Genomic DNA, 27,606 nt, shown 5'->3' on the forward strand with positions numbered 1-27,606 from the left:
CTGGGGGAGATTTATCAAAACATGTCCAGAGGCCCAGTTGCCCATAGCAACCAATCAGAATGCTTCTTTCATTTTGCAGAGGCCTTGTTAAAAATAAAACAAGCGAGGTGATTGGTTGCTATGGGCAACTGGGCATCTTTTCTTCTGGACAGGTTTTGAAGAATCTCCCCTCAAAAAGTTTTGATCAGTCGGGGTCTGAGTGTTCAGAATCCTGTCGATCAGAAAAATTTAGAGAAGTCCGCGCTCAGCATGTTCCCGCTCGGATCTGTGTCACATGACTGAAACACACTCTCGATGTATGTGCTCACATGACACAGAGCAGGGAGACGAGTGTGTGACCTCACAGGATCACTGAACACCCACACCCTGACCAATCAAAATTTTTTGACATGTCTCTAGGACATAGTCAAAAGGTTTTTTCTTACGCTTTAAAGGGGTTTTCCTGGATTTTATAAAAAAATAAATAAATAAATCACACCTCAAAAAGACAAAAAACTTTTAAAAAAAAAATGTTACTCACCCCTTAATCTGCCCACAGGCCTGCTCTGATGATTTTGGCCTATCCCAGAATCTAAAATGTTATTACTTGTCTTGCTTAGTCAACCTCGCCTCCGTGCTGAGTGATCCCACTTAAAGGATGTGGGGGCCGTGTCGTCAAAGCATGTTGTGACTGCCCCTTGTAGGTGAAACCATGCGGCAGTCACATATTAGTACAAGGTTTCCCAACCAGGATGCCAAAGGTTGTCTGGGCATACTGGGAGTTGTAGTTTTGCTATGGCTGGAGGCACCCTGGTTGGAAAACACTGCCTTAGTACATACCCTGGCATCAGGGGTCACCGCCTTTGAGTGGAGAGAAAGCTTTCATGTTGCCTCAGCACAGAGTGGCAAATTGACAGCCAGGGCAGCCGTCAGAAATCGTGGGGCCCCTTACACAACGCAAGACCTGGGCCCCCAGTGGTCCGCCCCCAAATCTGTCCTTAGGGCCCGCCATGCAGTTTTATTGCACCAGTATATAAGAGGAGATATTGCCATCATACATATTACCAGTATACAAGGAGGAATATTATCACTATACATATTACCAATATACTGTTACTGATCAATTCTGTATACTCGAACCAATCATACCTTTTTCTACAAAAATCAGCATGCTTAAAATTCTCCTCTTCTGTCCCCTATAACTCTTAGACTTTGTAATAAAGAGGGATGTTTGAGGGCTAATTTTTTGCGATGTGATCTGTAGTTTATCTCGGTACCATTTTTGTCTTGATGGGACTTTTTGATCGCTTTTTATCCATTTTTTATGGTGGCCAAAAATTTATAATTTTGGACTTTGGAATTTTTTTACACTTATGCCAATGGCCATGTGGTTTAATTAATGTAATATTTGAATTGTTTAGACATGTATGCATACCGCCATAACACATATGTATATATTTATTTTTGTTTACAAAATTTTATTTGAAAAGGGGGTGATTTAGACTTTAATTAGGGAAGGGGCTTATTCACATTTGTTACCATCTCCTGCATTTAGACGTGTAAACAACTTTGATCGTGGCATCTAAAGGGTTAATGAGGACATCTGCCTGATCGGTGATGTCCGGCATTAGCCGTGGGTCCTGGCTGCTGAGAGCAGACATCACCCATCTGGTATGAGCCACGTTACGCTCCTGATCGTGCTTCAAACTGCATCCTTAAGGGGTTATGCAATAAAATGTATATTTTAGTTGGTCAGTTTTGCTTTATATAGTTTTGGTAGGCCCTTCTGTTAATAGGGGCCACTATTGACAGACAGGCATACCCAAACTATATATACGGACAACTATTAACAGAGGGGCCTACCCAAACTATATGGGGACCCCATATAGTTTGGGTAGGTCCCTCGGTTAATAGTTGTCTTTTTGCACTTTACCAGTAACCTCTGTCCAGTGTCCTCCTCTGGCCAGGCTCTTCTTTTGGGGTGCTGCTCTCCTCTTCTGCAGACTGCAGTCAGCTGACTGCTTCTCCCTGCTGTGCTCAGCTCTGACCACTAGGTGACGTCAGGCTGGCATCGGCGTGCATAGTGCAGCGTGCGTACCTCCCGGTGGTCAGTGCTGTTTTAAAGAGAGAGCAGCTGCCAGCCTTAGATGCTGCGGTGCAGTGTGTGGACTGATTGACTGACTGTACAGTCAGTCAATCAGTGTATAGTGTGATGGTCCCAGCAGTCAGTGAGTGACTGTCACTCACTGACTCACTAACATTAATTTAAAAAAAATGTCATTTTCGTCCGGGCCCCCCTGGGCTCCTGGCCCCTTACTGGGGTATCCCTTGTACCCACCTGATGGCGGCCCTGTGGACAGCTAGGAGAAACGATACGGCTATGTTCAGATGGTGGATTTTTGTTCAAATTTTTAGCGTTGTCTGTATAGACACTGATGCATTATCGAACAGTTTCAGAAGAAAGAATTGACACATCAATTCTTTCAGAGGAGACAGGAATCGGAATCTCCTTGCTGGAAACATCTGCTGCAGAAATTCCACCATGTGCAGGGTGCAGCAGAATCCTGTTGAAAACAAGGGAACTCTACTGCAACAGAATTTCCATGCAGGATCTTTCCAGCGGATTCTGCTTGGAAATTCAGCTGTGTGAACAAGGCCAAAAGCAGTATCATTTTGGATCCTGGGAGAACTCCTTTAGAGGGGTACTCCGGTGGAAAACAAATTTTTAAGATGCCAAATCGTTTTTAAGATGCCAAAAAGTTAAGCATATTTGTAAATGACTTCTATTTAAAAATCTTAACCCTTCCAGTACTTAGCTGCTGTATGCTCCAGAGGAAGTTGTGTAGTTCTTTCCAGTCTGACCACAGTGCTCTCTGCTGACACCTCTGTCCTTGTCAGGAACTGTCCAGAGCAGGAGAGGTTTGCTATGAGGATTTGTTCCTGCTCTGGAGAGTTTCTGACATGGACAGAGGTGTCAGCAGAGAGCACTGTGGTCAGATTGGAAATAACCACACAACTTCCTGTGTAGCATACAGCAGCTGATAACTACTGGAAGGATTAAGATTTTTATATAAAAGTAGTTTACAAATCTGCATAAAACTTTCTGGCACCAGTTGATTTGGAAAAAAAAATTCCACCGGTGTACCCATTTAAGAACAAAAAAATAAAAAATTATAATAATAATGGTTGCAAAAGTAACCCCACCCTACTGTGTGTTTAATTACTGAGAGATTTTTTTCACATAGCTAATATTCTATACAATACATAAATATTTAATTCCCTTCCAATTTTGTATTTAAACTTTTTATATACTGTAACTAAATACAATGTATATACATATATATATATATATATATATATATATATTTTAAAGAACAAACATGACAGTAGCAATAGATGAAGACAACAGAACCCTGCTTTTATCTACACTATTATATGTCTTTTATGATTTTTCAGTTTCGGAAGGAAAGCAATGGACGATGTTTCCCATCCTGTCGCGGTAAGGTCTCTTCATTGTTATTGACTAATACAGCAGAAATTCACAGATACAGTTTTTCACCATTGGAGAGATTGAATGAAAGGCGCAGGTCCATGGAGTTCAACCTTTCATGTGTTCCCAGGGGGCACTAAACACATCAACAAAGGGCGGATTGGAACAATTTTCAGTTGTAAAAATAATTAATATGATAATTTTATTCTTCATGGATCAATACACTGGGGCATGTGCTTCTACGTTTCTAGAAACCTATGAGGGAATATGCTAAGCTGATAAAACCAATAAAGAAAATATTACAGGATTTTATTAAAGTTATGGGTATAAAAATATTTCCTAAATATCACATTTTAGCTCTTTGGCATTTTTGAATTGGCAGAACATTGTTATTGCTATTTAGGATATATACATTAGTGTTTTGTGCTGTATAAAGACTATATTGCAGATAGATACCGCTTAAATACTGTTCACAGGATAAGCCATCAATAGCTGATCCACAGGGTGCCGACACCAGGCGCTCCTGCTGATCCGCTGTTTAGCCTGCACCACACAGAGAACGGGGCTGGAAGCCGATTGCTCTGTATTCTTTCTTCAAAAGAATCTGAGGCTGCAGTACCGCTGTAGTGCCACTACACAGAGTATGGGGCCAACTGCTTCAGGCCTTGTTCTTTGTGTAGTACAGCTGATCGGCAAAAAGTGCCTGGTGTCACCCTTTAAGATATGTATAGTGTAGTGTGTCTCTTTAACTGGTGCTGATCCTGTCTGTGTGCTTAAATTTTGCTTTTCATCCTTATATGGCTCCTAATTTCCAATGTTATATTGTCCTTGCTACATGCAGTTCACTGAGGAGGAGGGGGCATTCCCACATGAGATGACATTTACCCTTTCCTCTCATGTGGGAACTTCCTCCCTCACTCCTCAGGGTTGACAACTGGCTGCTCTGTGCACTGAGGTTCTGTGACACGGCCCTGGCTCACACAGCAGGCTGATTGACAAGCCAGGAGCCCTACTTGTCCCGCCCACACTTCCTGTGTTTTGTCCCAGCCAAGACACACAGGCAATAGCTGCAGGAAAAAGACAGCATTCTAGACAGTGAATTGACCCCCAGCGGTAAGAGGTATAGAAGATTTTTTTCCCCAAAAAATATATGGATTTTTTTTTAAACCTTATGCATATTACAAATATACATATAATGTTATTATCTATATTATATATATATATATATATATATATATATATATATATATATATAAAAGTTCTTTGGAAATGATAGTGCCCATTTAACCTAAGTCCAATATCTAATACAGAAGGAAAAGCTGCACTTTCTAGAAGGGTGACAGCCCTCCTTATAGGTCCAGTTACACCCACACACATATATATAAATATATATATATATATATATATATATATATATATATAGGCAACACAATACATTTCTGTTGTATGATACATGTTAGGCTCCTTTCACATTATAAAGTAATCTGTTTTAATGATCCGTTAACAAAACCATTAAAAAACGGCCGTTACAAAATCCCATTATAGTCTATGGGATTTTTACATTATCGGTTTTAACCCGTCATAGCCCGTTATTAATAGCGGACGTTATTTTGTGACGGCAGAAAGAAAGGAAGAAATAGTGCATGCATTTCTCCCGTCACAAAATGACATCCGTTATTAATAACGGGCTATGACGGGTAAAAACCGATAATGTAAAAATCCCATAGTCTATAATGGGATTTTGTAACGGCCGTTTAACATCCGTTTTTAATGGTTTTGTTAACGGATCATTATAACGGATCTTTAAAACTGAGAATTCTACAGTGTGAAAGCAGCCTAAGGTTTCCCTTGAAAGAAACCTATGGCTGCCTGATCTTTATTTATAATAAAAAAAAAAATAAAAAAAAAGGAAAGTTCAGGAAATGCCTGGATTACTTTATTAGGTGTGTTCAGCTAGAAGCACAATCACCTATAGCACTCGCTGGATGCGTCTGTCACTTGTAAGTCTAGAAACAGATTTCAGGCTCTGTGTCCCATCACTCACTATATAACATTGCACAAATAATTTACTTTTTCTTTAAAAAAAAAAACTAAGCCCAGCAGGGGCTTTGTAGGGCTCTGCATTACTGTTTCCCAACCAGGGTGCCTCCAGCTGTTTCAAAACTACAACTCCCTGCATGCCCGGACAGCCTATGGCTGTCCGGGCATGCTGGGAGTTGTAGTTTTGCAACAGCTGGAGGCACGCTGGTTGGGAAACACTGCTTCACATAGCCCTACAGTTGAATATAGTAAAATTAGTACAAAATAAGCACGTTGTTAGAAAATTATGCTTCAAAAAGCTTCATAAAATGTGTATATATATATATATATATATATATATATATATATATATATGCTGTATAAGAAAAGTTTAAAGGGGAAAGAAAATTGGGAGTAAGGAAGTAGCACTCCCTTAAGATATATAGGTCAGTAAGAAGCTTTAGGAGTGCAAGACAGACTCGAAAAAGCCGAGGAACTTTTTACACCCGGGATTACCTCATCCAAGCTGTCAGCACTATAATTACTGTATTTTATTTCCATTGTATATACTGCATTAATTATAAAAAAAAAAAAAAAAAAGGATTATACCGAGTTCTCCAAAATTTACATATTTCTCCCTCCAGGACAGGCAGCCCCTGCAGGAACGCAGATGCCCCGGATTGTATGAGTCCCACCCAGGACAGGATCCTTCCAGATTGATCCTGAATAGGGGATCTGTAGTAGCTCATGTCTTGGGATGGAGTAATATAGTCTCAAGGCTAATGGTTCCCTCCCTGTAGAATTAGATCTTAATGTACTACTTAATGCACTGTAAATAAGATATAGTAATTACAGTTCTTACAGGTCTTTTTTATGGGTCTTCAGCTGACAAGGTGCAAGGTTCTTAAAAGAGTTCTCCGGCGAAAATGAACTTATCTCCTATCCACAGGATATCACCGGGACAACCCCTGCACTCTAAGTGAGGAGGACTTGTTGCCTACCGGTAGACCGCTCTATTTATTCCTATGGGAGCGCCGCCGATGATGTCCAAGAACTGTACTCGGGTCTTTTCGGCGCCCCCATTGGAATGAATGGAAGGAAATGCCGGCTGCAGCACGTGCTCCTCACTGAATGCCGGGTATAGTCCCGGTGATCGCGAGGGGCCCCATCGGTCAGACCCCCCCCCCAGGAATAGCTACTTACTCCTTTAAAGAAACAATCCTTTTTTTTTGCACACTCACTATCACTTGTCCTACAGTGCCTTTTGCTTTATTCCAGCACAGCTGCATCTATGTGTTTTATTACTCTAATTTGGTCATGTGATCACATGTCTGACTTTCCAAATTCTTTAGTGCTTAATGTTTGCAACAGGATGTCAGACTGAGCCCGGGCAGCAGGGAGAAGGCGGAGCCCAGTCTCTTACATAACAGTGCGCTTAGCCTATCACTGGCCAAGGCGGGACATCACTGCGGCTGGCGATACCCTGAGCGCAGTATGACTCATCATCCCCAGGAAGCAGGAAGAAGACCAGCACCGGAGGACTGAGACGCCAATATCGGCACAACATGGGAAGGTGAGTTAAAGTTTGTTTTGTTGCTTTTTGCAGCCCGGGAACAGGGGATTATAAAATATTACAGATCTCCTTTAAACCAGAGACCTTAGCAATAAACCACTGGAAACCAGTAACCAAGGTAATAAACCACTGGAAACCAGGGACCACCATCCACTCAATCAGGGACCACCACCCACTCAACCACAGGAAACCAGAAACCAAGGAACTAAAACTCTGAGAACCAAGAACCCATTGTACTAAGACTCTATAAACTTGGGATCATTGCATAATTCTACAAAACTTGGTGCCAAATAGGTAATCCCATTTTTGACTCTTAGCACATCGCTAGTATCATATACAACATTTCCCTGGCATTCTACAACATAACAGTTGGGTATAGGCGCACACTTATCCCCTAAAGATTAGCTCGGTATAAAAGTAATTTTAATGGTTACTGCGCTTACAGAATTGATTTTGCTAAGTTGCTACGTCTGATTGAGTTTTTAATTCCACTTTAGGATCTTACTTATAAATACAATTTCTTGTGATACATTATTTACCCAGACAAACTCTTCCAAATGCACCCAGGAAACATATTAAAGCTCACAGACTTTCATTTAGATTTAGTCACCGTCTACTTGGATTAGGTTATGGCTGACATCAAAATGACTTTTAACAGGACAACCTCCAGTATTTTCAGAAATGTAAAATGACCTTCTGTGAAGTTTCGATGGCAATGTAACAGTCGTAGATCAGAAGAAAAAAACCTTGTACGATTGATTGCCGTGATGTGGTACTTTGGAAAAATTATTGCCAATATGCCATTCCCACTTCTCAAAAAAAGTCTGGGTTTTTATGAATCCTGATGGCCTCTTTAGCTGAAGAGAACTGAAGTCCAAGCCCATTGAACGTCACCGATAGCATCCCTCGTAAAAGTTCTACTAGTGCAAGATGGTGGTGGCACATGTCAGGTGGTTTTGCTCTTGATGAGCTGACTTTCTGTCCTAAGACCTCCAGAAATCATGGGGTCCATATTTCCTATTTCTATTATAAATGTAAAGATTTAAGCCATCGCAAGTTTTACAAATAGGTTGGGTCTCCCGGAATGATATGCACCTGAATGTCTGCCAAAAATTTTATGGCAAATCTTCTCTACTTCTCGGAGAGAAATAGATATCCCAGGTGACCATTAAATCCATACACAGGACACTGCGACTCATGCCTACAGCAATCTACTCACCACTGGATGTGATGTGAATATAGGGGAATGGCCCATACCGGTGAATGGCCATCCATGTAATACATGAATTGCTTAATCCCACCAGAAAGACCCTTCACCTGTAGCTTCCACAATGTGTATGCATTTATCCATTCCTGATGAATATTAAAGCACATTGTAATAGTCCTCATGGCCAAATCTATACTCCTATGGTCAGCTTTAGCACCCAGTGTGTCTATCTATAGCAGAGGTCCCAGACCAGTCCTCAAAGCCCACCCACAGTCCAGAATGAGAAATTTTCCCGGTTCTATACCAATGGGGCAAAAAACCTGGAATGTTGGCATTCATAGAAATGTAGCACTGGGATCCTTGGTTCAAATCTGACCAGGAACCACATCTACTTACATCTCCATGCAGACACACGGCATTCTAAACATTAGGTTCAGAACGCTGGGATTGGGCGGCCGTTGTCATGATGTCACGCCACACTCCCTCGTGATGTCATGTCACATCCCATTATTCATGCCCAAGGGTGGGGGCTTGACAGCCGTAATGTTCAGAATTCCGGGTGTCTGCATGGAGATTGCGGGGGGTCCCAGCGACTGGACCCCTGATATCAGATATCCCCTATCCTTTGGATTGGGGATAAAATGCAACAGAGTACCCCTTTAATCTGTCAGCAACTGATATCTCTTTGGCCGTCCCAGCCAGTACAATGGTATGTGTCCAGGAGGTGGGCTCTCTGCATTGAATGCCTAGTGCTCTCTATGAGTGACAGCTCTAGTACGCTTATGATTGGATGCTAGACCTGTCACTCATACCTGAGAGGATAGGGCTGGGGATCTCCATATGATGCTCTCAGTGCTCAAAATTAGGGCTCCTTCACATGGCAGAATATCCCACAGTCGGCGCTAGGACCTCTCAGAAATTCAGAATTCTCAGAGGATTCAGCTGAGAGAATTAACATGTTCATTCTTTTCTGTGTACGGTGCTGCAGAATCCCACTGAAAACAACTGAACCGGATTTTCCAAACTGAATACTTAGGCTGGAATTTGTTTGGAAATTCTGCCATGTGAAAGGGTTCTCAAAGTTCTTGGCCTATTCTGGCTTATTTCATGTTGCCTCATTTCCCCCTACACTTCAACGACACATAGATGGATTAATCGCCTTCCTACAGAATTGAGACTAGTACATTTAAGATGGGAAAATTAAATAGTTAGACGTATGTAAACCATTGTATTATTTTTACAGTGTTTGCATTAATTTGTTTGCAGTATAAGAATAATGTTATATACATAAAATTCTGCTATGTTAATACAAGGTCCCCCATTCACGACACATTTGTCATTTCACAGCCGTGAAGGTCTCTGGATCTTTATCCAGTCTATTATACTGTTAAAGGATCAGGGACATTTTCCTACATGTATGATTTACAACATTCTGCTTTAAATGATATTTCACTATTTAGATTTTTTCCTGTATCTAGAATTTCACATAATTAACAGAGAAAAAATTATTTCTGCAACAAAAGATATCCTCTGTGTTTCCTCCTCTCAACATGGGAATTAAAATGAAGTATCGAATGCATCTGGCTAAATTTAAGAACATCGGGGCTCTTCTCTTGCATGAAACCTAATCTCTGCTAAAAATTTTTGCTGGTTTCCTGTGATTTGAATTAGATATGCAAACTCAATAGACATTCAGGAATTCACCTGGTTAGAGAAAGGATGTTAAAAAGTGAGTGCACAGTAAATATGATGGCAATACTTATTGACCAAAAGCTGCATTGTCCCTTACTACAGGTAAATAACATCCTACCCTTCTTTAGGACATTGCTTCCCAGACTCTAAAGCAATGGTCTCTAAACTCTGGATCTCCAGCAGTTGCAAAACTACAAACTCCCAGCTGCTCGGCTGCCGGGTAATACTTGGAGTTGTAGTTTTGCAACATCTGGAGGGGCACAGTTTGGAGACCACTGTCTTAGGGTGATCTATCTGTTCTTTGGTGCCTAGGTTTGGCTCTGGTGCCTGGGTTTGGCTCTGGTGCCTGGGTTTGGCTCTGGTGCCTAGGTTTGGCTCTGGTGCCTGGGTTTGGCTCTGGTGCCTGGGTTTGGCTCTGGTGCCTGGGTTTGGCTCTGGTGCCTGGGTTTGGCTCTGGTGCCTGGGTTTGGCTCTGGTGCCTGGGTTTGGCTCTGGGGCCTGGGTTTGGCTCTGGTGCCTGGGTTTGGCTCTGGTACCTGGGTTTGGCTCTGGTGCCTGGGTTTGGCTCAGGTGCCTAGGTTTGGCTCTGGTGCCGAGGTTTGGCTCTGGTGCCTAGGTTTGGTTCGGGTGCCTGGGTTTGGTTCTGGTGCCTCGGTTTTGGCACTTCTTCTAGAAGGGAACCAAGTTGCAGGAGAGTAAAGAACATAGGTGCCTCCACCCTATCAAAATGGGCAGTCAATCATCACCCATCCTGCAAAATGACCTTTTAACCACGCCTAACTACATACTTATATCAATCCATGGGTTAAAAACCAAGACATTACAGCAGCTTGCCATGGGTTGAGGTTTTACAACAGCTGGAGGTCCACAGTTTGAAGGCCTAGGCCCTAAAAGTAACATTACTACAGTGCTTGTCAAAGTTGCCTCAGTGGAAGGACAGCCTACCTGGTGTTCTGGGTTTTCTAAGTGAGTTGCAGTACCAAGTCTATGGGCAATGCTATCATCTATAGCAGTGTTTCCCAACCAGGGTGCCTCCAGATGTTGCAAAACTACAATACCCAGCATGCCCGGACAGCCAAAGGCTGTCCAGCATGCTGGGAGTTGTAGTTTTGCAACACCTGGAGTCACCCTGGTTGGGAAACACTGATCTATTGGGCTTTTGTAATACTAAAGTTGTGCTTTCATAACATACCCTATTTGTGTTATACCGACACCTTGGTGTTCACTATCCTAGAGCTGTGGACACTGCTACAACTGTAAGGCTACGTTCACACTACAGAATTTCCGCCTGCAATTCTGCTTTGAAATGACAGGCAGAAATTCTGCTTACTAAAATGTACTGTATAGTGAATGGGTTTCCGTTCACAAATTCACACTTTGGAATTTGTGAAGCGGAATTTGGGAACGGAAAATCCGCTTTAAAATTTCCGCCTGAAGAATGGCGTTGCTCATTCTTCAGGCGGAAATACTCGTGGAACACATTGCAGTCTTTTAGAGACTGCAGTGTCCGCGTGGTCCTAGCTGGCCGCACTCGAAATCTCCTGGTGGAAATTTTCTGCCTTAGACAACAGACATTGCTCAGGTTAGTTTCACAACACAGCACACACCATGGTCTTCCCCAGGACTGTGCACAACTCTTAGTTTAGAGAGTACAAAAAATCGATCAGAAATTCAGGTGGGCTGTATCTGTGTATTACCTGTACATTCAGGTGGGCTGTATCTGTGTATTACCTGTACATTCAGGTGGGCTGTATCTGTGTATTACCTCTACATTCAGGTGGGTTGTATCTATGTATTACCTCTACATTCAGGTGGGCTGTATCTGTGTATTACCTCTACATTCAGGTGGGCTGTATCTGTGTATTACCTCTACATTCAGGTGGGCTGTATCTATGTATTACCTGTACATTCAGGTGGGCTGTATCTGTGTATTACCTCTACATTCAGGTGGGTTGTATCTATGTATTACCTCTACATTCATGTGGGTTGTATCTGTATATTATCTCTACATTCAGGTGGGCTGTATCTATGTATTATCTCTACATTCAGGTGGGCTGTATATGTGTATTACCTCTACATTCAGGTGGGCTGTATCTGTGTATTACCTCTACATTCAGGTGGGTTGTATCTATGTATTACCTCTACATTCAGGTGGGCTGTATCTGTGTATTACCTCTACATTCAGGTGGGCTGTATCTATGTATTACCTGTACATTCAGGTGGGCTGTATCTGTGTATTACCTCTACATTCAGGTGGGCTGTATCTATGTATTACCTGTACATTCAGGTGGGCTGTATCTGTGTATTACCTCTACATTCAGGTGGGTTGTATCTATGTATTACCTCTACATTCATGTGGGTTGTATCTGTATATTATCTCTACATTCAGGTGGGCTGTATCTATGTATTATCTCTACATTCAGGTGGGCTGTATCTGTGTATTATCTCTACATTCAGATGGGCTGTATCTGTGTATTACCTCTACATTCAGGTGGGCTGTATCTGTGTATTACCTGTACATTCAGGTGGGCTGTATCTATGTATTACCTCTACATTCAGGTGGGCTGTATCTGTGCATTACCTCTACATTCAGGTGGGCTGTATCTGTGTATTACCTCTACATTCAGGTGGGTTGTATCTGTGTATTACCTCTACATTCAGGTGGGTTGTATCTGTGTATTACCTCTACATTCAGGTGGGCTGTATCTGTGTATTACCTCTACATTCAGGTGGGCTGTATTTATGTATTATCTCTACATTCAGGTGGGCTGTATCTATGTATTACCTCTACATTCAGGTGGGCTGTATCTGTGTATTACCTCTACATTCAGGTGGGTTGTATCTGTGTATTACCTCTACATTCAGGTGGGCTGTATCTATGTATTACCTGTACATTCAGGTGGGCTGTATCTATGTATTACCTCTACATTCAGGTGGGCTGTATCTGTGTATTACCTGTACATTCAGGTGGGCTGTATCTGTGTATTACCTCTACATTCAGGTGGGCTGTATCTGTGTATTACCTCTACATTCAGATGGGCTGTATCTATGTATTACCTCTACATTCAGGTGGGCTGTATCTGTGTATTACCTCTACATTCAGGTGGGCTGTATCTGTGTATTACCTCTACATTCAGATGGGCTGTATCTATGTATTACCTCTACATTCAGGTGGGCTGTATCTGTGTATTACCTCTACATTCAGGTGGGCTGTATCTGTGTATTACCTCTACATTCAGGTGGGCTGTATCTATGTATTACCTCTACATTCAGGTGGGCTGTATCTATGTATTACCTCTACATTCAGGTGGGCTGTATCTGTGTATTACCTCTACATTCAGGTGGGTTGTATCTGTGTATTACCTCTACATTCAGGTGGGCTGTATCTCTGTATTACCTCTACATTCAGGTGGGCTGTATCTGTGTATTACCTCTACATTCAGGTGGGCTGTATCTGTGTATTACCTCTACATTCAGGTGGGCTGTATCTATGTATTACCTGTACATTCAGGTGGGCTGTATCTGTGTATTACCTCTACATTCAGGTGGGCTGTATCTGTGTATTACCTCTACATTCAGATGGGCTGTATCTGTGTATTACCTCTACATTCAGGTGGGCTGTATCTGTGTATTATCTCTACATTCAGGTGGGCTGTATCTGTGTATTACCTCTACATTCAGGTGGGCTGTATCTGTGTATTACCTCTACATTCAGGTGGGCTGTATCTGTGTATTACCTGTACATTCAGGTGGGCTGTATCTGTGTATTACCTGTACATTCAGGTGGGCTGTATCTGTGTATTACCTCTACATTCAGGTGGGCTGTATCTGTGTATTACCTCTACATTCAGGTGGGCTGTATCTGTGTATTACCTCTACATTCAGGTGGGCTGTATCTGTGTATTACCTCTACATTCAGGTGGGCTGTATCTGTGTATTACCTCTACATTCAGGTGGGCTGTATCTGTGTATTACCTGTACATTCAGGTGGGCTGTATCTGTGTATTACCTCTACATTCAGGTGGGCTGTATCTATGTATTACCTCTACATTCAGGTGGGCTGTATCTGTGTATTACCTCTACATTCAGGTGGGCTGTATCTATGTATTACCTGTACATTCAGGTGGGCTGTATCTATGTATTACCTCTACATTCAGGTGGGCTGTATCTATGTATTACCTCTACATTCAGGTGGGCTGTATCTATGTATTACCTGTACATTCAGGTGGGCTGTATCTGTGTATTACCTCTACATTCAGGTGGGCTGTATCTGTGTATTACCTGTACATTCAGGTGGGCTGTATCTGTGTATTACCTCTACATTCAGGTGGGCTGTATCTGTGTATTACCTCTACATTCAGGTGGGCTGTATCTATGTATTACCTCTACATTCAGGTGGGCTGTATCTGTATTACCTCTACATTCAGGTGGGCTGTATCTATGTATTACCTCTACATTCAGGTGGGCTGTATCTGTGTATTACCTCTACATTCAGGTGGGCTGTATCTATGTATTACCTCTACATTCAGGTGGGCTGTATCTGTATTACCTCTACATTCAGGTGGGCTGTATCTATGTATTACCTCTACATTCAGGTGGGCTGTATCTGTATTACCTCTACATTCAGGTGGGCTGTATCTATGTATTACCTGTACATTCAGGTGGGCTGTATCTATGTATTACCTCTACATTCAGGTGGGCTGTATCTGTATTACCTCTACATTCAGGTGGGCTGTATCTATGTATTACCTCTACATTCAGGTGGGCTGTATCTGTGTATTACCTCTACATTCAGGTGGGCTGTATCTGTGTATTACCTCTACATTCAGGTGGGCTGTATCTATGTATTACCTCTACATTCAGGTGGGCTGTATCTATGTATTACCTCTACATTCAGGTGGGCTGTATCTGTGTATTACCTCTACATTCAGGTGGGCTGTATCTGTGTATTACCTCTACATTCAGGTGGGCTGTATCTGTGTATTACCTCTACATTCAGGTGGGCTGTATCTGTGTATTACCTCTACATTCAGGTGGGCTGTATCTGTGTATTACCTCTACATTCAGGTGGGCTGTATCTGTGTATTACCTCTACATTCAGGTGGGCTGTATCTGTGTATTACCTCTACATTCAGGTGGGCTGTATCTGTGTATTACCTCTACATTCAGGTGGGCTGTATCTGTGTATTACCTCTACATTCAGGTGGGCTGTATCTGTGTATTACCTCTACATTCAGGTGGGCTGTATCTGTGTATTACCTCTACATTCAGGTGGGCTGTATCTGTGTATTACCTCTACATTCAGGTGGGCTGTATCTGTGTATTACCTCTACATTCAGGTGGGCTGTATCTGTGTATTACCTCTACATTCAGGTGGGCTGTATCTGTGTATTACCTCTACATTCAGGTGGGCTGTATCTGTGTATTATCTCTACATTCAGGTGGGCTGTATCTGTGTATTACCTCTACATTCAGGTGGGCTGTATCTGTGTATTATCTCTACATTCAGGTGGGCTGTATCTGTGTATTACCTCTACATTCAGGTGGGCTGTATCTGTGTATTACCTCTACATTCAGGTGGGCTGTATCTGTGTATTACCTCTACATTCAGGTGGGCTGTATCTGTGTATTACCTGTACATTCAGGTGGGCTGTATCTGTGTATTACCTCTACATACATAACTGTTTGCAGTTTTGCAGTAATGAAACAGATGAAGTAACCACAAGTAGAGAGGAATAAAAAGCAAACCAGAGGGGTTATAATAGATGTGTAATGACCAATTAGGCAAAAATAAAAAGAATCCAGGTGTGTCAGTATAGATTCCCCCAAGGAGGTGAGTGCCTAATCCTTTTTCGAAAAAGGCAATTACATTGACAAAGGATAGTTAAGTAACTTCATTGAAAGGATTCACATAGACCTCCTAAAACTGACAGCTATTCTTCCTGTCCTTCCCATACACACTCTTGATTCAGCTGAGCATGCAAGTGTTCATAGTAGGGAGAAAGAAATCAACTGGTGCCAGATTTGTAAAATACTTCTATTTAAAAATCTTAACCCTTCCAGTACTTATTAGCTGCTTTATGCTCCAGAGGAAATCGTGTAGTTCTTTCCATTCTTAACACTGCGCTATCTGCTGCCACCTCTGTCCATGTCAGGAACTGTCCAGAGCAGGAGAGGTTTTCTATGAGCATTTGCTCAAGCTCTGGACAGTTCCTGACATGGACAGAAGTGGCAGCAGAGAGCACAGTGGTCAGACTGGAAAGAACTACACAACTTTCTCTGGAACATACAGCAGCTAATAAGTACTGGAAGGATTAAGATTTTTAAATAAACATCATTTACAAATCTGGGTAATTTTCTGGCACCAGTTGATTTGAAAACATTTTATTCCCTCCGGAGTACCCCTTTAAAGGCTCAGATAGATAAGTGGTGCAACTGCATGAATAATTTACTCAAGTGGTATTTCTAAGGTCGACAATAGTTGATGCCAATGAGTGAATGAAACATCTACAGGTGCTCATACTTATAACCCCTATGGGGGAGATTTATTAAAACTTGTGCAAAGGAAAAGTTGCCCAGTTGCCCATAGCAACCAATCAACTCACTTCTTTCATTTTGAACAAGGCCTCTGCAAAATGAAAGAAGCGACCTGATTGGTTGCTATGGGCAACTGGGAAACTTTTCCTCTGGACAGGTTTTGATAAATCTCCCCCTATGTCGGTAAAACCAGGGGTTACAATGGAAGCCATGAGGGTAGGACCGGACCAGGCATAAAAAGGACACCAACTGTGTCCAATGCACCCTGTTGTCTCCAAAAGAAGCCTCAGGCTGTAATGTAGACAGAGTCTAAGATGCTGTCAGGATCACAACTTTGGTGCAGATTTTTTTTATATTCAACATGCAACAAAATGTTCTTATGTAACCTGTATGCAACTCTCCCTACATCAGTGATTCCCAACTGGGGTGCAGTGGCACTGCCCGGGGTGCTATGGGATTTTGCCGTTAAATTTCTATTTTTTTTAATTTCTTTTTAATTTCCTGCCCTGGCCTTCCCCGAATCCCCGACACCGCAGGGGGAGGGAAGTTTATGTGTGCTGTGTTAGCTTTTCGCTGCGTGCATCCCCCTCCCCCCTGCGGCCCAGTGAGTGAGTGCCCTGCTAGAGAGGGGAAGAACGTGGAAGCTGAGCCGGGCCGATGTAGTGACCCGTGCCCCAGCGTCCCCCTCCACCCTGCGGTACAGTGAATGAGTGCCCTGCCGGAGCCCTGAGTCAGAGCCCTCCCGGAGAGGGGAAGAACTGGGAAGAAAAATGGCTTACTTAAAGGAGTAGTCAAGTGGTGATTCAGTGGTGAGCAACTTATCCCCTATCCTAAGGATAGGGCATAAGTTGCAGATCGCGGGGGGTCCGACCGCTGGGGCCCCCTGCGATCTCCTGTACGGAGTCCCGACAGCCCGCGGGAAGGGGGCGTGTCGACCTCCGCACGAGGCGGCGGCCGACACGCCCCCTCAATACAACTCTATGGCAGAGCCGAAGCGCTGCCTTCGGCAATCTCCGGCTCTGCCATAGAGATGTATTGAGGGGGCGTGTCGGCCGGGGGTCGACACCCGCTATCTCGGCGGAGAGCCGGGGCCCCGTACAGAGAGATCGCAGGGGGCCCCAGCGGTCGGACCCCCCGCGATCTCAAACTTATCCCCTATCCTTAGGATAGGGGATAAGTTTTTCACCACTGGACTACCCCTTTAAGGTACTATGCCATGTCCACAGCCCCCCCCCTTCCTGTCACCCATGTCCATCCCCCCTTCTTTCACCCATGTCCACCCTCCTGTGATCCATGTCCACCTTGTCCACCCCCCTGTCAATCCCTGTCAGCCATGTTCCCCCCCGACTACCACCTCTCACCCATGTTCACCCCCCCTGTCCACACCCCAGTCTACCCCCTGTCACCCATGTCCACCCTCCCTATTCACCCCTCTGTCCCTTTGTCACCCCTCTTTTATCCCCCTTGTCCACCCTCCTGTCATCCCTGTTTACCACCATATCACCCATGTCCATCCCCCTCCTGACCCATGTCCACCCTCCTGTCATCCATGTCCACCTTGGCCACCTCTCTGTCACTCCTGTCCATCCCCCTGTCACCCATGTACATTCCTCTACACCCCCTCCGTCACCCATGTACACTCCTCTACACCCCTCTGCCACCCATGTGCACTCCTCTATACCCCTCTGTCACCCATGTACACTCCTCTATACTCTCTGACACCCATGTACACTCCTCTACACCCCTCTGTAACCCATGCACACTCCTCTACGCCTCTCTGCCACTCATGTACACTCCTCAATACCCCTCTGTCACCCATGTACATTCCTCTACACCCTCTCTGCCACCCATGTACACCCCTCTGTCACCCATGCACACCCCTCTGTCACCCATGTACACCCCTCTGCCACCCATGTACACTCCTCTGCCACCTATGTACACTCCTCTACACCCCTCTGTCACCCCTGTACACCCCTCTATCACCCCCTACACCCCTCTGTCTTCCATGTACACTCCTCTACACACCTGTCTCCCCTGTACACCTTTCTGCACCGCTCTGTTACCCCTTTACAACTATACGTCCCTGTATTCCTCTTCACTTGTAAAATGGGAATCTGGAGGATGATGCTGGTAAAGTGCGGAGCCTAATAGATTTGTTTTGCAGGTTTAACGGGGAAGAGGTATAGCTGGAAGAAATGGTCAGGACGGTCCGGACCAGACAGAGAAGATCAGGGAACGACGTCACTTGTGAGTAGCTGTATAAAGCAGCACTTTAAACTACATACCCACTGATAAATAGATATTGGATATTGTGCATTGCAGCCTTTTTCCTTTTTTTTTTGCTTGTCAACTTCGGTAGGGGTTCCCCGTGATTTGTTTTTTTTTCCGCGGGGTGCCCAAGCCGAAAAAGGTTGGGAAACACTGCCCTACATACATGATCCCGGTAGTTGTCTTTCGAATCAGCCTGTGTATGGCCGGTATAATAGACCTCGGCTAGATTAGACCTTAATGCCCAAAAGCTTTGTGTGTCTGATATTTAGCCATAAGGAGCTAATCCAATGACTGCTTCTGCTCATGGGGCATCAGAGGCATTCACACGTTGGGTTCACTGATCCCACTGCATAAATGATATTGTCAACAATGAGCTCTTGTTGAGTTCCATCTGGATCACTGCTTGACAGCATTGCCTTCCCAAGCATCTGCACCACTTGTCAAGACAACTTCTTACTCTTAAATTTCCCTGCTTAACATGATTTTCCATTATTCATTTTTGGTCTTACCACTACAGACTACCATAGACTTTATTTTACCAAATAGCAAACATCTCATATGTTCGTGGTTCCCAACATCTATGCTAAATTAACTCAACATTCCCAAAAATGCCTCAGTAATTCCTAAGGATAGGAACAATTTCACACATGATTAGTCGTCTACTAAAAGTCATGCACACACACAGGCAACCAGATGTTAATGTTCCACACAAGGAATTATTCTTCATTAACCACTCAGGACTAATCAGATTGACAAAATATCACTGCTATCACATGGTGACGACCGTCAGTATGCAAGAAATACATAGTATCTTAAAGAGGTACTCCGCCCCCAGCCATCTTATCCCCTCCTCCTCTGTGCTAGTTCCACTTCTGGAATTGGTTTAAAGAACTAAAGGTATGGTTCCAACCTAAGAAAAAACTTTTAACTTTTATGGTCTATTCACATTTTCTGCTGCAGATTTCAATGTAAACGGAATGACTGAACACAGCTGGAAATCCTGCGCATCAAATCTGCGCAGAATACTGTACGTGTGAATAGACCCTTAAGCTGACAATTGATGTAGTGAAGCCACAATGAGAGGATCCAACCCAATACAATTTTCTGAATTCTTCAGAATTGTTTTTGTATTAAAGGGGTACTCTGCCCCTAGACATCTTACCCCCTATCCAAAGAATAAAGGGGTACTCCGTTTGAAACATCTTATCCCCTATATCCGGGCCGGAAGCGTTGGGAACTCGGAAGCTTGCAGCTTCCGCGTTCATGATGTAACGCCACGCCCCCTCCATTCATGTCTATGCGAAGGGGCATGATGGCTGGTACATAACCATCATGCCTCTTCCGATAGATGTGAATGGAGGGGGCGTGGCAGTCCACATCGCCAGTCATTGGGCACGGAGAGGAGTTCGCTCCATGCACCGAATGACAGGGGGCCGGAGATTGCGTGGTCCACAACGGCAGGACCCCCATGATCTAACATCTCATCCCCTATCCTTTTTATAGAGGATAAGATGTTTCCTGAGAAGTACCCCTTTAAGCCAATGCCAGAAGTGGAGCTAGCACAGAGGAGAAGTATAAGGGTCCTTTAACTCAAATATAAGCACCAATTGACTATGTACTATGTCGATTGGAGCTACAGATGGTCTTAAAATGGCAAATTATTGGTAGTGAATCAACTTCACATAATCTGTATGTGTCAGTCCAGCCAAAATGTGTGATGCCAAAATGTATACTTTTACATACCATGCAGGCCCCATTGATTTAAGAACTGAGACTTGTCAACAAAGAAGAACTTCCAACCATTACTACATTTCAGTTCACCCCGCAAGTGAAACCTGTCAACACAAAAGCATTTCACCCACTGATACTTTTCCTTCTCTTAGTTCTCTAAGACATTGCATTTCCAGAAGTGCAGAATTGACTTTACCTCTAATGTAAATTATCTTTATCCCTGGCCTGAGGCCTAACAGAAAAAAAGAGTATTTTGTGTGTATTGCCTCCGAAGTACAGGTGTATCAGGCTGCTATAAGAACTATTTCTTTACTTGAAAGACCAGGGAACAGTAGACTTGGTAACCTAAGCCAGGTCACCTGGATGAGGAAGATCAGGAAGAATGCCAGGTGCTACTGGCTTGTGCATACTTCTCTCTACGTGTAGACCCACTTATTTATAAGGTACACTGAAAATATGTTTCTCATCATATTTGCTGTGCTACATTGAGAGTCTGAGTCTGATTTGAGTGCATAACACTAACATTTATTGTAACACTTCCCGCAGTTTAACAACTAAAGAGCCCCTACACCATCTGGCGCTCTACGAAGAGGAAAATATACCCTTTCAAGAACTACGTCGAAGACTTCTCCCCCAGCCAGCCACTACCTTGCTTTGTACTGATAAGGGGTAAAAACCTTAAAACTGCTCTTCAGATGGTGCTTCCTTTTGAAGGAGATTCTGGAATGGCAAAAATTTCAAGTCCTTTCAAAGCTTTTGACTTGTAGGGAAGCTACCCCCAGTAGGTCTCACTAGTGGGAGTCTTCTTTCTTCCGGAGGAGAACTAATTTCCAAAATATTATTCAAAGAACTAGTGTCCAGTGGGAATACTTTGTTCCTTGGTTAACAGTCCTCCAGAAACAGTACAAGCCATAATAGGCATAGGGTAGTTGTAGGGGTTCCTAAAAAAGTGACCATGTTTGAGTTGTTCCCCCATGGTCAAGAAAAAAGTTTGGGAATTATTAGTTTAGAGCTTCATAAAAATACCGTACCTAAAGGGGTACTCCTCCCCTACACATCTTATCCCCTATCCAAAGGGACCCCCGCGATCTAAATCTCAACTTTGCTCCATGCCGGATGACTGGCGATGCAGGGTGGAGGCTCGTGACGTCATGGACATCCATCACGCCTCCTCCCATAGGCTTGCATTGAGGGGGCGTAGCTGTGACATCACAAGCGGGGCGTGCCTGAGACGTTACAAGCCTCCAGTACTACACCCAATGCTCTAATTGAATGCCGGGTGCAGCAGGGAGATCATGGGGGTCCCCAGTGGCGGGACCCCCGTGATGAGACATCTTATCCCCTATCCAATCACAAGGCTTTTTTGCAAATACCATGCAATAACAACAATGTAACATTATAATACATTTAGCAGAAAGATAAAGACAGGCTTAAAAGGGTTCTCCGCTGCCCCATTGTTCAGAATATTTTGTTCTGAACACTTCCTGCCTGTGGGCGGCGGGGGTCGTGACATCACAACCACGCCCCTCATGATGTCACACCATGCCCCCTCAATGCAATCCTATGGGAGGGCGTGTGGCGGTCACTACACCCCCTCCCATAGACTTGCGTTGAGGGGGCATGGTGTGACATCACGACCCCCACCGCCGGCACACAGCGTTTTAAACGAACTCTCGGTGCTGCACAGAGATCGCGGGGACCCCCATGATCAGACATGTTATCCCCTATCCTTTGGGTAGGGGATAAGATGTCTAGGGATGGAGTACCCCTTAAAGACTAATATTGTTCATACCGATCTTAGGCAGGTAGTGACCAATGGCAGGTCCAAACACAGTGGCATGGGCACACATTGGAGGAGGAGGGGCAGAGAGATTTTCTTTTTCCTGTACCTTGTGTACCTGACCCCCCCCCCCCCCCCTGTCCGACAACATGTAAGGTGGGCAGACATACTCTGCAGGGCCCGGTGGCAATTGCGACTGCTGCGATCTCTGTAGCTACGCCACTGCATGTCACTATTACATAAGGGTTCTAGTCCACAGTGCAAAATTAGGTTAAAAGGCTGGGTAAAGGGCCCATAGGGAATGCATAAACACGTTTTATTAAAAATGCCAGTTTCCTCCTATGTTTTATTTTATTTTGAAGAAACAATATGCCTTTTGAGCCATTATCAACACTGATCTTTATATTTGCAATTTTTTCCCCCGCAATTGAAACATTTAAATTGAATATTAATTTCATAATTAATTTTAATGAAATCTTCAATACTAATTGGAATGATAAGGTCGGGTTTATACGTGGTGGCTTTTTTTAAAGTAACATGCACTTTACAGTGAATAGCTGCGCTTTTATTTTATTTATATTTTTGCAAAATGCTTAATTGCTGTAATCCATAAAAAATGTATTGATAAATATAGGGGAAATAAAAAAGCGAAAAGCCTCGGAATGTGAATTCAGCTGATATATATATATATATATATATATATATATATACACACACACACACACATATATATATTTATATGTAACAAATTAGATTTAAATTGTATCCATTTACAAATTAATGAGCTATGAAAAAAAAAATGTAGTTCTCATTATTGTCTGGTTGCAGCACTTCTTATTGACGAGCCATAAAGTGTTTTATTAAGAACGGTCATGTGACCGGTAGAACTTTTTTAACAAGACAAAAAAAAAAAATGTAGGTATTATTCAGGAAACAATTTTAAGAACACTGAAGTTGATTGTATTCTCTCTTCCCACATGGTCTGACAAGCCTGGTGTAGCCGGAGGTAAGGTTGTGTTTTTCTAAGGAATCTTGCATTCAGCTTCCCTGCTTTTAAAACTCCGATTTCACAACAGCTACCCATGAATTAACCCCTGCATTGCCAGCAAGTACTTAAGAAGGGGGGGGGGGGGGGTTGGGGAATGGACTCTTCTGCATCAGAATAACACTAACCATTTGCCAAACAATGAAAAAAAGAGATGAGGTTAGTAATTAGAGCAATGTTTGCCAACCAGGGTGCCTCCAGCTGGTACAAAACTACAACTCCCAGCATGCCCAGAGAGCCAAAGGCAACAGCTGGAGGCACCCTGGTTGGGAAACACTGTATTAGAGACCTATTAAAATAAATGAATAAATAAATAAAAACAACAACAAAAACTGTCACACATCTAAAATGCCACCTACTACACATGGCCTAACACTTCATCCCTAATAAAAAAAAGAAAATCATCAAACAGACATGATATAATTGGAGACATGCATTATACATTAAGTAAATCAAGGTCAGCAGCTAAACAACAAAAAAAAAAAAGGGAAATAAGTTCTGTGCCGCCATCTGCATCTCACAAGCCAATACAAAAGAATGCGCATAAAATAATGAAATGTAGCTAATTAGCAAATCTTATTGCTTTTTCCCAGCCATAAAAAGTGACAGGTTTGAGGAAAAAAAAAAAAAAAACATTTAAATTTTTTTTAAAAAGGGACAATTTCGTTTCACATATGGTGCGCTTTCTGTACACCTGTTGTTGTAAGCGATTGAGGGCGCCAAGATAAATTAAATAAAAAATAATAAAATATAAATCAATAACAAAATAAAATATAAATAAATAAAATGAATACATGACAAAATAAATGAATGAATAAATAGTTAACTAAATAGATAAATAATTATATGAATAAATACATAAACAAATAAGTAAATAGAAAACGTGTATTTCCTAAACTGGATAAAATATAAACATAGATTAAATAAAAAAAAATATATAGGTAAAATATATAGAAAGATAATAAAATAAAAAAACACTTGTTGAAAAGAAAAAAGAAATAAAAGATGCTAAACTTTAAATGACGTCACTTTGTGCAGTGCAAACTTTGGGTGGGATAAATACAACCGGTAGAGGATTCTAATTTGCAGGGGGAAAAAATTCTAAAGTAAATAAATAACTAAATTAAGGAATCTTTGCAAATAAAATTATACAAGATGGCGAGTAGCTTGTTGTTTAGAAGGGCAGGGGAGGAAAAAAAAGGAGGAAAATGGAGGATATTGTTATATACACAAAGGGATAAATTTCAACAACTCAACCAGTCAGCAGCTGCTATTCTGTTCAAGGAAGGAACACAAAAGAGTAGGAGAGATGAAGAGGGCAGTGCAGGAAGACAGCAGTGATCAGATGCTCCATATACAGAGCCCTCCTTCACCGCCCCCCACCATGATCCTTCCTATCAATCCACATTACCCTGCCTGGCATCAAGCCTGGAATTCTGTATGGTGCTGTTGGTGGTGATTTTGGCATAAAAATCACTTTATAGGTAGGCTTACCTCGCTTAACCCCTGAGATACTAAGCACTATGCAAAACAGAAGGTGGGGTTACGCGCTTTTAGTCGACACCCCTTTTTTTTTTTTTTTTTTAACCCTCAGACGCCGTCGCTTTAAATAGATAGGAATGAATGGGACATTTGGGGGGGCTGGATAAGCCAATCGACAGCATTACCACCAGTTTACGGTTACTGGCAGATGTTCCTGGCATTGAGTTGCAAGACATATGGGATTTGTGAAAACTGAATTACACTTAAACACTGGACTGATTCTCTCTCAACAACAAATGTTCCCTGGATGTCTGCAATTCTGGAGGAACGGCGAGGAATATGGACATAAAAAATCAACAAATAAATGAAAAGAAAATACAATCATTTTTTTTTCATATCTATATATTTTTTAAAGGACAGAAATCAACCATACATGCTTAAAGGATCCTGATTTTTTTTTTTTTTTTCCGTCTTAAGACACTATAAGGAAGAAGGGGGTGGGGGGGGGGGGGGGAGTGTTACCTCCCACCGCCAGTACAACGCCAGCAGGAAGGGTTAATAAGTGTCCTATTACCAGAAGAGGATATGTTTGGGAGCAAGGGTACCTCTCTTACCTTGCTCATAGGCACCTCAGGGAGGGTGCGGTGGGGAAGCAGTAGGGTTAATATGGGAATACTGAATGCAAGGTCCCATTTAGCTAACAGAAGCCTCTGGGAAGAAATGCAGAAAAACAAACAGAGCAGATAGCAAGAGTGCAAGGCGAGAGATAGGAGAGGGGCACAGGGAGGGCATGAATTCACCTTCCCATGTGCCTCCCCCTCTGTAGACTACAGCACCCCTACTGATCCCATAGAGAACTGTATAACAACACAGGGACCCCCCCATGTATCCAAACAATCCCATCCCCTGCTTGTTGGGACCCTTGTAAGTAACCCCTTCCTGTAATTGTTTTGCCCTGCGTCACCTTTCGTGTTCACTCACCTTATGCCCAGGGGTCTCCTCCTTGCCAGGGATTCAGGGGGGTGAATATTTTAGGGAGAGGTGATGGAAGGTTATCTCTGCTTTTCCTTGCCAGTCTCTTTTTGTGTGTGCTGTGTGTCTCTCCAGGAGCTGTGGGAAAGGACATAAAGGAAGAGGGTGTAATTGTGCTCCCTCTATGTGTGTGTGTCTGTTTAGTTCCTTGCAGCAGATTGAAGGAGATTCTTCTCAAGGTTTTTATTCAGCTTCACTTCAAGGCAAAGCTTCATGAACCAAAAGTGACGTCAGCCAACAAGCCTCTAACAATGAAACTTGCTGTTAACCAGAGAAGCCTGCAAAGGAGGAAAAAATTATTTTTGCTTATTCCTTTTTTTTTTTCCTCCCAAGTTTAGGTTTATTTTCCTATCCCATACTACAGCGTAAGGAAGCAAGGCAACACGTCATACGCTCTCTCATCTTAACAAATACTCTGTACATTACAAATGTAAAAAATAAAGTTGATACTATATTTTTTTATTTATATTAACTTCAAAGTATAGATGTTACTTTATTTTTGTGACGTGTTAAATAAATGCTCGGAAGTTAATTTTGTATGAATTAATAAATAAGTGTTAATTATTGTATATTTCTATATTACATGTATATATTAGACAATTAGACAATGTATATATGTTGGGACATGTTTACTAAATAAATAAAAGCTCGGAAGTTAATTTTGTATGAATTAATAAATAAGTGTTAATTATTGTATATTTCTATATTACATGTATATATTAGACAATTAGACAATGTATATATGTTGGGACATGTTTACTAAATAAATAAAAGCTCGGAAGTTAATTTTGTAGTAATAAATAAATAAATAAATAAGTGTTAATTATTGTATATTTCTATATTACATGTATATATTAGACAATTAGACAATGTATATATGTTGGGACATGTTTACTAAATAAATAAAAGCTCGGAAGTTAATTTTGTAGTAATAAATAAATAAATAAATAAGTGTTAATTATTGTATATTTCTATATTACATGTATATATTAGACAATGTGTATATGTTGGGACATGTTTACTAAATAAATAAAAGCTCGGAACTTAATTTTGTAGTAATTAATTAATAAATAAGTGTTAATTATTGTATATTTCTATATTACATGTATATATTAGACAATGTGTATATGTTGGGACATGTTTACTAAATAAATAAAAGCTTGGAACTTAATTTTGTATGAATGAATAAATAAATAAATAAATAAGGGTTAATTATTGTATATTTCTATATTACATGTATATATTTGACATATGTATATGTTGTGACATGTTTACTAAATAAATAAAAGCTCGGTAGTAAATTTGGTATAAATAAATTAATAAGTGTTAATTATTGTATTTGTTATTTTTTTTAACTCATATTATTATTATTTCTTAAATTGTCTTTCCGTTGAAAGAATAAACTACTCTACTGGAAGGCTGGGTTCATGTGTATTTTGCTCATTATTTTTAGTCAAAACCTGGAGTAGACCTGACACCGAGAAAAACGATTATAAAAAGATTGGAACATTTCTCTTCGTTTTGAACGCACTTCTGGATTTGTCTTAAAGCGTACCTCCGATGATGATCCAGATGGCGGGATATCTCTTTAAGGGTACGTTCACATGAGCGGATTTACAGAGTATTTTACTCTGCGGATCCACTGGTGAAGGCCCACTCTATGCTGTCTTTACATGTGCAATACGCCGCAACGAGCAGAGCGGCGTACTTGCACATCGCGGCCACTCTCCCTGCTCTGAGCTAGGCAGAGAGCTCCCGCGATGTGAGA

The 27,606-nt window shown here is 42.1% G+C and overlaps 1 protein-coding gene across 2 annotated transcripts in view; it reads right to left on the bottom strand.

Moving 5' to 3' along the window:
• The window catches only part of BAZ2B (bromodomain adjacent to zinc finger domain 2B), a 409,759-nt gene extending 383,425 nt beyond the window's left edge, over positions 1 to 26,334 (bottom strand). For both annotated transcript variants that reach the window (XM_056536083.1, XM_056536077.1), the window contains exon 1: positions 25,788 to 26,334. The gene's annotated coding sequence lies outside the window, so the exon portion shown is untranslated. The remainder of the gene's footprint in view (positions 1 to 25,787) is intronic.
• Between the last annotated feature and the right edge of the window lie 1,272 nt (positions 26,335 to 27,606).

This window comes from Hyla sarda, chromosome 8 (assembly GCF_029499605.1).
Source record: "Hyla sarda isolate aHylSar1 chromosome 8, aHylSar1.hap1, whole genome shotgun sequence".
NCBI classification, from domain to species: Eukaryota; Metazoa; Chordata; class Amphibia; order Anura; family Hylidae; genus Hyla; species Hyla sarda.